Here is a 12,524-nt window from a genome sequence, read left to right as displayed (position 1 = left end):
AGAGAGTTTGGGAAGGAATTCTAGACACACAAAAAAGCAGAGTTTAACACGGCTTCTTGCTCTGTTTGCTGGTGGTATGCTACAGCTCCCTTAAGAGAGGTCTTCCTGATTCAATGGTAATAAAACAAAACAAAACAAAAACGAAAAGACAAAAAACACATGAGTTTGAAAAGGTGGGTTCCTGGTCTGTGCTGCCAACACCAAATCTGGCTTTTTCAGGATTCCAAGCATTTAATGGGGTCTGTGAGCAGAGTGCTACAACTTGCTAAATGGCAACATAATGTGCCTAAAAATAGGGCAATGTACATGGCTCTCAGAGGCAGCAAACATGCCTCCACCATGTTGGACTGGGCAGAGCAATCAGGCAGAACCATGTTGGCTGTACTCATGACCACTTAACATTATCAAAAGGGCACTTCTTGTCAGAAAGTAATTACAGATACACAATAAAGACAGATTCAGACAGATGTATAACTCTAAATTGGTCACAGTGTTGAATAAATATACATAGGCTTGGGAGAGAGAATAAAAAATAATATAGACAATTATAATTGGATAAAAGAAAGTAAATGGTTTTAAAACATAAAACAAAGTCTTAAAGAGACAGGGTATAGACAGTCATACATTAAAGGAGTAAAGATAATAAAAAAAAATACTAAACTTTCAGAAAAAGTAAAAATTAAGCCACGTAAAGATGGAATACACAAAGAGAGTCTGGCTTATATTTATATATTTCACACACGTATTTTAAAAGTATCTTGACTTCAAAATTTGGGCCTAAGGAACTGTTGCTTTGGAAAAGAGTTTTTTTTTAATATTAATTAATTTATTTAATTATTAAAGATTTCTGCCTCTTCCCCGCCACCAACTCCCATTCCCTCCCCCTCCCCCAATCAAGTCTTCCTCCCTCCTCAGCCCAAAGAGCAAGCAGGTTTCTCTGCCCTGTGAGAGGTCCAAGGACCACCCACCTCCATCCAGGTCTATTAAGGTGAGCATCCAAACTACCTGGGCTCCCACAAAGCCATTACGTGCAATAGGAACAAGAACCCATTGCCATTGTTCTTCAGTTCTCAGTAGTCCTCATTGTCTATTATGTTCAGCTAGACCGGTTTTGTCCCATGCTTTTTCAGACCCCGGCCAGCTGGCCTTGGTGAGTTCCCGATAGAACATCCCCATTGCCTCAGTGTGTGGGTGCACCCCTCGGGGTCCTGAGTTCCTTGCTCGTGCTCACTCTCCTTCTGCTCCTCCTTTGGATCGTGAGACTTCAGTCCAGTGCTCCAATGTTGGTCTCTGTCTCTGTCTTCTTTCATCGCCTGATGAAGGTTAATATTCAGGAGGATGCTTATATGTTTTTCTTTGGGTTCACCTTCTTATTTAGCTTCTGTAGAATCATGAATTATAGTCTCAATGTCCTTTATTTATGGCTAGAAACCAAATATGAGTGAGTACATCCCATGTTCCTCTTTTTGGGTCTGGCTTACCTCACTCAGGATAGTGTTTTCTATTTCCGTCCATTTGTATGCAAAATTCAAGAAGTCATTGTTTTTTACTGCTGAGTAGTACTCTAATATGTATATATTCCATACTTTCTTCATCCATTCTTCCATTGAAGGACATCTAGGTTGTTTCCAGGTTCTGGCTATTACAAACAATGCTGCTATGAACATAGTTGAGCATATACTTTTGTTGTATGTTTGGGCATCTCTTGGGTATATTCCCAATAGTGGTATTGCTGGGTCGAGAGGTAGGTTGAACCCGATTTTCCTGAGAAACCGCCACACTGCTTTCCAAAGTGGTTGCACAAGTTTGCATTCCCACCAGCAATGGATGAGAGTGCCCCTTTCTCCACAACCTCTCCAGCAGAGGCTATCATTGGTGTTTTTGATTTTAGCCATTCTGACAGGTGTAAGATGGTATTTTAATGTTGTCTTGATTTGCATTTCCCTGATTGCTAAGGAAGTTGAGCACGATCATAAGTGTCTTTTGGCCATTTGAACTTCATCTGTTGAGAATTCTCTGTTCAGCTCAGTGCCCCATTTTATAATTGGATTGATTAACCTTTTACGGTCTAATTTCTTGAGTTCTTTATATATTTTGGATATCAGACCTTTGTCAGTTGCGGGGTTGGTGAAGATCTTCTCCCAGTCAGTGGGTTGCCTTTTTGTCTTAGTGACAGTGTCCTTTGCTTTACAGAAGCTTCTCAGTCTCAGGAGGTCCCATTTATTCAATGATGTCCTTAGTGTTTGTGCTGCTGGGGTTTTAAGTAGGAAGTGTTCTCCTGTGCCCATGTGTTGTAGAGTACTTCCCACTTTCTCTTCAATCAGGTTCAGTGTGTTTGGACAGATATTGAGGTCTTTAATCCATTTGGACTTGAGTTTTGTGCATGGTGATAGATATGGATCTATTTTCATTCTTCTACAGATTGACATCCAGTTTTGCCAGCACAATTTGTTGAAGATGCTCTCTTTTTTCCATTGTATACTTTTAGCTCCTTTATCGAAAATTAGGTGTTCATAGGTTTGTGGGCTAAAGTCAGGGTCTTCTATTCTATTCCATTGGTCGACTTCTCTGTTTTTATGCCAGTACCAAGCTGCTTTCAGTACTGTAGCTCTGTAATAGAGTTTGAAGTCAGGGATGGTAATGCCTCCAGACGATCCTTTATTGTATAAGATTGTTTTGGCTATCCTGGGTTTTTTGTTTTTCCATATAAAGTTGATTATTGTCTTCTCCAGATCTGTGAAGAATTTTGATGGGGATTGCGTTGAATCTATAGATTGCTTTTGGTAGAATTGCCATTTTTACTATGTTGATCCTCCCAATCCAAGAGCAAGGGAGGTCCTTCCATTTTCTGGTGTCCTCTTCAATTTCTTTCTTCAAAGACTTAAAGTTCTTGCCAAATAGATCTTTCACTTCCTTGGTCAGAGTTACCCCAAGGTATTTTATGCTATTTGTGGCTATCGTGAAAGGTGATGCTTTTCTGATTTCCCTCTCTGCTTCCTTATCCTTAGTGTATAGGAAAGCAACTGATTTTTTGGAGTTGATTTTGTAACCTGCCACATAACCAAAGGTGTTTATCAGCTGTAGGAGTTCTTTGGTAGAGTTTTTGGGGTCACTTATGTATACTATCATATCATCTGCAAATAATGAAAGCTTAACTTCTTCCTGTCCAATATGGATCCCCTTGATCCTCTTATGTTGTCTTATTGCTATTGCTAGAACTTCAAGCACTATATTGAAGAGGTATGGAGAGAGTGGACATCCTTGTCGTGTTCCTGATTTTAGTGGGATGGCTTTGAGTTTTTCTCCATTTAATTTAATCTTTGCTGTCGGCTTGCTGTAAATAGCTTTTATTATATTTAGGTATGACTCTTGTATCCCTAATCTCTCCAAGACCTTTATCATAAAGGGGTGTTGAATTTTGTCGAATGCTTTTTCAGCATCTAATGAAATCATCATATGGTTTTTTTCTTTCAATTTATTTATATGGTTGATTACATTGATAGATTTTCGTATGTTGAACCAGCCCTGCATCTCTGGGATGAAGCCTACTTGATCACAATGGATAATTTTTCTAATGTGTTCTTGGATTCGGTTTGCCAGTATTTTATTGAGCAGTTTTGCGTCGATGTTCATGAGTGAGATAGGCCTGTAATTCTTTTTCTTGGTTGGGTCTTTGTGTGGTTTTGGTATCAGGGTAACTGTAGTTTCATAAAAGGAATTTGGCAATGACTTTTCTGTTTCTATATTGTGAAATACATTAAGAAGTATAGGTATTAGCTCTTCTTGGAAGTTCTGGTAGAATTCTGCATCGAAACTATCTGGTCCTGGGCTTTTTTTGGAAGGGAGATTTTTTGAAAACTGTTTCTAATTCTTCGCGACTAACAGGTCTATTTAGATCATTCACCTGGTCTTGGTTTAGGTTTGGTATATGGTACTTATCTAAAAAAGTGTCCATTTCTTTTGCATTTTCCAGTTTTGTGGCATACAGGCTTTTGTAGTAAGATCTAACGATTCTCTGAATTTCCTCTGTGTCTGTGGTTATGTCCCCCTTTTCATTTCTGATCCTATTTATTTGCGTGTTCTCTCTCTGTCGTTTAATTAGTTTGGATAGGGGTTTGTCAATCTTGTTGATTTTCTCCAAGAACCAACTTTTTGTTTCATTGATTCTTTGGACTGTTTTCTGTGTTTCTATTTTGTTGATTTCTGCCCTCAGTTTGATTATTTCCAGTCTTCTACTCCTCCTGGGCGCGTCTGCTTCTGTTTTTTCTAGAGTTTTCAGGTGTGCTGTTAAGTCCCCAATGTATGCTTTCTCCGTTTTCTTTAAGTGGGCGCTTAGTGCTATGAACTTTCCTCTTAGCACTGCTTTCATCGTGTCCCATAGGTTTGAGTATGTTGTCTCTTTGTTTTCATTAAATTCAAGGAAGACTTTAATTTCTTTCTTAATTTCTTCCTTGACCCAGGTGTGGTTCAGTAGTTGACTGTTCAGTTTCCATGACTTTGTCAGCTTTCTGGGGGTAGCATTGTTGGTGCCTTCTAACTATAATCCTTGGTGATCTGATAAGGCACAGGTGGACACTGATATTTTTTTGTATCTGTGGAGGTTTCCTTTGTTTCCAAGTATGTGGTCAATTTTCGAGAAGGTTCCATGAGCTGCAGAGAAGAAGGTGTATTCTTTCCTATTTGGGTGGAGTGTTCTATAGATGTCTGTTAAGTCCATTTGATTCATTACCTCCAACAATTCTCTTAATTCTCTATTAGTTTTCTGTCTGATTGACCTGTCCATTGGTGAGAGAGGTGTGTTGAAGTCTCCTACTACTAGTGTGTGTGATTTGATGTCTGCCTTGAGTTTTAGCAGTATTTCTTTTACATAAGTGGGTGCTTTTATATTAGGGGCATAGATATTCAGGATTGAGACTTCATCCTGCTGAATTGTTCCTGTTATGAGTATAAAGTGTCCCTCTCGATCTCTTCTGATTGATTTTAGTTTGAAGTCAGTTTTGTTAGAAATTAGTATGGCCACACCTGCTTTTTTCTTAGGACCATTTGCTTGAAAAACCTTTTCCCAACCCTTTACTCTGAGTAGATGCCTGTTTTTGTGGTTGAGATGAGTTTCTTGCAAACAGCAGACTGTTGGATCCTGTTTTCGTATCCAATCTCTTAGGCTGTGCCTTTTTATTGGTGAATTGAGACCATTAATGTTAAGTGATATTAATGACCAGTGGTTGTTAACTCCGGTTATTCTTATTGCTTTTGGTAGAAGAGTTTGTGTGTCTCCCTTCTTTGAGTTGTGCTGTTGAAGGGTCGCTAGATGCCTGGGTTATTGTAGGCAGTGTTGGCAATGTTGGATTCCTTGGGTTGTGATTTTCCTTCTATTACTTTCTGTAGGGCTGGATTTGTGGCAACGTATTGTTTAAATTTGTTCTTATCCTGGAATGTCATGTTTTCTCCATTGATAGTGAACGATAGCTTGGCTGGGTATAGTAGTTTGGGTTTGCATCCATGGTCTCTTAGTTTCTGTAGTACCTCTATCCAGGACCTTCTGGCTTTCATGGTTTCCATAGAGAAGTCAGGTGTAAGTCTGATCGGTTTACCTTTATAAGTTACTTGCCCTTTTTCCTTTGCAGCTCTTAATATTCTTTCTTTAATCTGTATATTTTGTGTTTTGATTATTATATGGCGAGGGGACTTTTTTTTTTTTTTTGATCCAGTCTGTTTGGTGTTCTGTATGCTTCTTGAATATTCAAAGGAATATCTTTCTTTATGTTGGGGAAGTTTTCTTCCATAATTTTGTTAAAAATGTTTTCTGGACCTTTGAGCTGTGCCTCTTCTCCTTCTTCTATCCCTATTATTCTTAGGTTTGGTCTTTTTATTGTGTCCCATATTTCCTGAATGTTTTGTCATGAGAATTTGTTGGTTTTGGTGTTTTCTTTGATCAGTCCGTTTATTTTCTCTATGGTGTCTTCAGAATCTGAGATTCTTTCTTCTATCTCTTGTATTCTATTGATTATGCTTGTTTCTGTAGTCTCTGCTCGTTGACCTATATTTGCCATATCCAGCTGGTCCTCCATTTGTGTTTTCTTCCTTGCTTCCTTTTCAGTTTTCAATTCTTGGACTGTTTCCATTACCTGTTTGATTGTTTTTTCTTTGCTTCCCAGGGTATCATTTAGGTATTTACTCATTTCTTCAAACTTTTTGTTATACTTCTCATCCATTTGTATGAGGGCGTTTTTTACATGTTGTTTAAGGGACTCTATTGCTTTCAAAAAGTCAGTTTTTTCCTCTTCTCCTGTGTTAGGGTGTTCAAGTCCTTGTGTTGTAAGATCATTGGGTTCTGGTGTTTTCATGTTGTTTTTCAGATTGTTGGGTGAATTCTTGCCTTGGCGTCTGCCCATCTCCTCTTACCGATGCTATCTGCCTGCCGGTGCCTCCGCCGCCCGGGCCTGCCTGTGTGCCTGTGCTTCCGCCACCTAGGCCTGCCTGCCGGTGAGTCCGCCACCTGGGCCTGCCTGCCGGTGCCTCCGCCACCCGGGCCTGCCTGCGCGCCGGTGCTTCTGCCGCCTAGGCTTCCCTGCTGGTGCCACCGCCACCCGGGCCTGCCTGCGTGCTGGTGCTTCCGCCACCTAGGCCTGCCTGCCGGTGAGTCCGCCACCTGGGCCTGCCTGCCGGTGCCTCCGCCACCCGGGCCTGCCTGCGCGCCGGTGCTTCCGCCGCCTAGGCTTCCCTGCTGGTGCCACCGCCACCCGGGCCTGCCTGCGCGCCGGTGCTTCCGCCGCCTAGGCTTCCCTGCTTGTGCCACCGCCACCCGGGCCTGCCTGCGTGCTGGTGCTTCCGCCACCTAGGCCTGCCTGCCGGTGCCTCCGCCACCTTGGCCTGCCTGCCGATGCCTCTGCCACCCGGGTCTGCCTGCGCGCCGGTGCTTCCGCCGCCTAGGCTTGCCTGCCGGTGCCTCCGCCACCAGGCCTGCCGGAAAAGAGTTTTTGTTTGTTTGTTTGTTTCTACAGAAGATGAGAACCTGTGGATTTCTTCCAGACTAATGTAGTTTGATGGACCAAGATTCCCTCCGAAAGGTTGCCACGAACACCCCCCAAAAATTACTTTGCCCAACAAAAAGCAGTTTGGAGAAAACTATGCCCAAATACCCAAAAATTGTTTATAAATGTTTGTTTACATTTAAAGGGGGATATGCTATAGAGATTTGCATTGGTATGGATCTTGGTTTATTGATACAAATTTAAGGTCAATTTTGTTATATATGTATGTCTGCTCTTCATTAAAGTATTGTGTTTGCACAGCTCATTCAAAAATGCAATGTATAATTAAGAAATATAGGCTAATAGATAATTATCTGTAATAGTCAAGCTTGTAGTCATGTTAGGTTTTCTACATATATAGAGATATATTTCAATTAGATAGGGAATCTTCAAATATTTCAAAGACATTTGGAATATGGCATTTGAAATGTTTAAGAACTTTGAACTTTTCATGGCAATGAGATACATTTGCTCCTAGAAGCACCAATCCACTTCAAGGGGATGATGAGCATTGAAGAAGCTCCTTATGGAGTTGGTTAACCATTTGGGGAAGAAACTGCTCTTGCCTGAACTGTTTGACTACTTTCATTACCCACAGAAAAATAACAGCTCTTTGGGGTTCCTGCTTCATGAAAGAGTCTGCCAGACATTCTGCAGGAAACAGAAAAAAGTAACTGACAATCTGTCAATATAGGTAGACCTGTCTTTGAAATTTCCTGCTTTGTGGAAAAGTCTGCCAGATACTACGGGCCTGTAGACTGAAGATGGATGCCCCAGTGGTACAGAAGAACTTTGGGTGAGTGTCCAGGCAGTGAGATGTCTCTGTCAAATCTAGAGTTTTGAAAGTTGCTCATAATGTATTTCCTGTTAACTTAGGTAATATTATATCTTTCTTGGGTCTTTCATCTAGTTGAAAAATAGATAATTATAATTTTTATTACCTATGATAAAAGATAAAATAGATATATAAATATTATGACTATAATTATTGATTGATACTTGTTTGGTTGTATTTAATTTTACTATGTTAAAGTTAAAACCTTCCTTTTTATTTAGACAGAAAAGGATTGGTGATGTAGGATTCTACTCTGTATGCTGTGAATACCATTAATTATAGAGAAGCTACTTTGGGCTTATAGGCAGAGCAAAAAGAGTTAGGCAGAAAACTAAACTGAATGCTGGGAGAAGGAAGGTAGAGTCAGGAAGAAGCCATGTTGCTCTGCTGGAGACAGATACGCCAAAGCTTTACCCAGTAAGTCACAGCCATGAGGTGATACACAGATTAACAGAAACAAGTTAACTAAAGATAAAAGAGCTAGCTATATGTTTAAACTACTGGCCAAACAGTATTATAAATAATATAGTTTCTGAGGGATTATAATGGGCCATGGCAGAATAGAAACCACCCCTAACACTGGGATTAAAGGCCACTATTACCCAATAATTTTATTAATCATGAACAATCAACAGGGATAAAATGTCTTTATCAAAAAGGGAAATTAGAAGGGGTACCCTCATCCATTGCTGGTGGGACTGCAAACTTGTGCAACCACTTTGGAAATCAGTGTGGCGGTTTCTCAGAAAAATTGGGATCAACCTACCCCTGGACCCAGCAATACCACTCTTGGGAATATACCCAAGAGATGCCCTATCATATGACAAAAGCATTTGTCCAACTATGTTCATAGCAGCATTATTTGTAATAGCCAGAACCTGGAAGCAACCTAGATGCCCTTCAATGGAAGAATGGATGAAGAAAGTGTGGAATATATACACATTAGAGTACTACTCTGCGGTAAAAAACAATGACTTCTCAAATTTTGCATGCAAATGGATGGAAATAGAAAATACGATCCTGAGTGAGGTAACCCAGACCCAAAAAGAAGAACATGGGATGTACTCACTCATAATTGGTTTCTAGCCATGGATAGGGGCCACTAAGTCTATAATTTGTGATCCTAAAGAAGCTAAACAAGAGAGTAAACCCAAGGAAAAACATATAGATATTCTCCCAGCTATGGGAAATAGACATGACTGATGGGCAAAAAATTGGAATCTTGGGGGGTGGGGTGGGATGGGGATGAGGGGTGATGGGGAGAGAAAAGTGTGAAGGAGAGGATGAGGGGAACTGGGGGAATCGGGGTGATTGGGGATAAAGGAAGGTTGGATAGGGGAGCAGGGAAACTCATACCTTAGGTAAGGGAGCCACCTAAGGGGTGGCAAGAGACTTGAACTGGGAATGGCTACCAGATGCCCAGGGCAATGTCCCCAGTTAGTTCATTGGGGCACCTGAGGATAGGGAACCTGAAATGAACCTATCCTATAATCATACTGATGAATATCTTGCATATCGCCATAGAACCTTCATCTAGCGATGGATGGAGATAGAGCCAGAGACCCACACTGGAGCACCGGACTGAGCTCCCAAGGTTATAATGAGGAGCAGAAGGAGAGAGAACATGAACAAGGAAGTCAGGACCATGAGGGGTGCACCCAACCACTGAGACAGTGGGGCCGATCTATTGGGAGCTCACCAAGGTCAGCTGGACTGCTACTGAAAAAACATGGGATAAAACCGGACTCTCGGAATGTGGCGGACAATGAGAGCTGACGAGAGGCCAAGGAGAATGGCACAGGAACTTTCAACTGGCGATAGATCGAGAGAGAGACAGAGACCCAAATTGGAGCAACGGTCTGAGCTCTTAAGATCCAAATGAGGAGCAGAAGGAGGGAGAACATGAGCAAGGAAATCAGGACCACGAGGCGTGCACCCACCCACTGTGACAGTGGAACTGATCTATTGGGAGCTCTTCAAGGCCAGCTGGACTGGGACTGAATAAGCATGGGTTGAAACTGGACTCTCTGAACATGGCGGACAATGAAGGCTGATGAGAAGCCAAGGACAATGGCACTAGGTTTCGATCCTAATACATGAACTGGCTTTGTGGGAGCTTAGCCTGTTTGGATGCTCACCTTCCTGGGCCTGGATGGAAGTGGGAGGACCTTGGTCTCCCTGTAGGGCAGGGAATTTGGACTGCTCTTCAGTATCGAGAGGGAGGGGGAATGGACTGGGGGGAGGAGAAGAGGAGTGGGGATGGGGGAGGGGAGTGGGGGGAGGGGGCAATGTGTGGTAGGAGGGGAGGGAAATGGGAAACGGGGAGCAGTTGGAAATTTTAATTAAAAAAGAATAAAAAAAATGAAGAAAAAAAGGGAAATTAGACACGTAAATGAAAATTTAATTTTTATATGCTCAGTCAGTGATGCTGGAGGAATACCCAGGCCATATTTAGAAGCTAATATAAATTAAGGACTGGTGTTGTAGAAGCAAATGTGGGCAGGCATGGTCTGTTAGGTAATAGAAACTAAATAGTAAAATTTTTGAAGTGTAGCAAACTTGGTTTAAAATTGGTGATGGTAATTATAAATTGCTTTGAGCCTTTTGTGATTTTAATCAAAAGGTCCATATACTACTTGTATTATTTATCACCTATTAAATATTAAACGAATGAGTACCAGAACAGTCAAACTGTTTCATAGAGAAACTCTATCTCAACATGCACAAACACACACACATACACACACACACATGTACACACACATGTACACACACACACAGAATTCAAAAATTGCAACTGAAAAAGAGATAAAAAGATATGCAGTTGTGGATTATGTGAGTTTATGCTATGCCAAATGGTCCAAGCTGATTTATGTAAATCTGGAGATCTATAGATTTAATAGAAAAACTTCCAAAAAGTTTTCATTTCAGTCCTCCAAGTTTATAAGTATATATTAAATTTTCTTTCCCTTTTCACCAAGTTGAAACTTGTTTCTCTTTCTGTCATTGTGTCACAGCTCTATCCTGAAGCTGAGTCTCTGTGTTACAAATGTCTGTCAAAGTCTGTAGAAGCTAAGTTGGAAGTGAAGACTCGTGTGATAGATGTTCACTTACTGCTCATTTAAATACTGAAAAAGACTAATGACTGCTCAAGTTGAAAGAGTATGCATGGTTCAGCTTTCAAAGGAGAGATCTTTCCTTTAGGAGAACAAGAGTAATAAACTGTCAGTCTCTCCAACTTGTTTTCTGCCTGAGAAGGTTTTATCAATGGTGCTGTCATAATGCTGAAATTGGGAGCTTCTGCTTGGCTGCTTCATAAATCTAATTGTCTTGAATCCTTGCAGTATCAGCAAAAGAAGAAACAAAAGAAGCTCCTATGTAACATTTTTTTACCCTCAATTTAACACTGTTAGGTTATTTAATGTGTTCACCAAGAGTTACACATTTGTATTACTTATTGAATCCAGGCCTTGGGAAACCAGAAATTATTCTCTTTTGTTATTCTTGAAAAGTGAGATTATGTGGGAATTAGCATGGTTCTAATCTATTGTCAACGCTAGTAAGTAGATTAATTTAGAACACGTAGTCACTGTTCAGAACAGTTGAGCATACATGGTAAGGGCCCTTTGTTCAGTACTCTCCTCACTCTCTCATATTCCTCTCTTTGAAGTGTCCTCTCCTGGACTGTAGCACCATAGGAATAGGATTCTTCCTTCACAAAGGTCTATCCACATTTTAGTTTGCACAGTTGGATCAGTTTGTTTGCATTGTGTTTATGATAAACTCACTAGCAATGCGTAAGTGTTTCAGTAAGGAAAATAGGAATGTATAGGTGCTTCAATGAGGAAAATAGAAAGCAATTTCCCTTACTGTAAATTAACCAAGTAACCCCGGATTTTAATTATTCACCTTTGTTTCCGTGTCTTCTGTCACTGCCTGTCTGTTATGTTTTTTAAGACTAGAAACCTTTGCCTGTCTGAATTTTCTCTTATTTTGTTTTTCCATTTCCATGTCCCATGTCTATGTGTTTGTGTGTGTCCCTAAAAAAAGGCTTTTGTTCTCCTTTGAATATAACAAATAGAATTATATGGGAAAGAAGAGCTGAAAGATACTTTATAAAAATTTTTAATAGAGTTTTGGATAGGAAGAACTTATGGACCCAATTGACCTAACATGTTTGTCCAACTTCATATATTGAATATTCACTTTACAAGGTCACTTTCAGCATATATTTGCTGTTGCTGACATATACCATATTATATATACATATGTATGCATTATCTGTAGGCTATTTGCATGGAAGAGTAGTACTTAATTTAAGATTACAGCTATTAGGTTGTAAACGTTGATTACATGTTGTGTTAGTTTGAATGTAATTGGCTTCCATAATCTTACAGAGTGTGGCACTATTTAGAAGTGTGGCTTTGTTGGAGTGGATATGACCTTGTTGGGGGAAGTGCGTCACTATGGGCAGGCATTGAGGTCTTTTTTCATCCTTTACTCAGTGTGTCAGTCAGTTGATTTCTTGTCACCTGCAAGGTATAGCAGTCTCCACCCTAGCACCTAGATGCCATGGTAATAATTGACTGAACCTCTGAAACTGTAAGTGAGCCCCCCCCCAATTAATGTTTTAATTGTAAAAGTTGTCATGGTCATGA

The sequence above is a fragment of the Chionomys nivalis genome, chromosome 4, assembly GCF_950005125.1.
Source record: "Chionomys nivalis chromosome 4, mChiNiv1.1, whole genome shotgun sequence".
Taxonomy (NCBI): Eukaryota; Metazoa; Chordata; class Mammalia; order Rodentia; family Cricetidae; genus Chionomys; species Chionomys nivalis.
Note: the sequence above shows the minus strand (reverse complement) of the source record.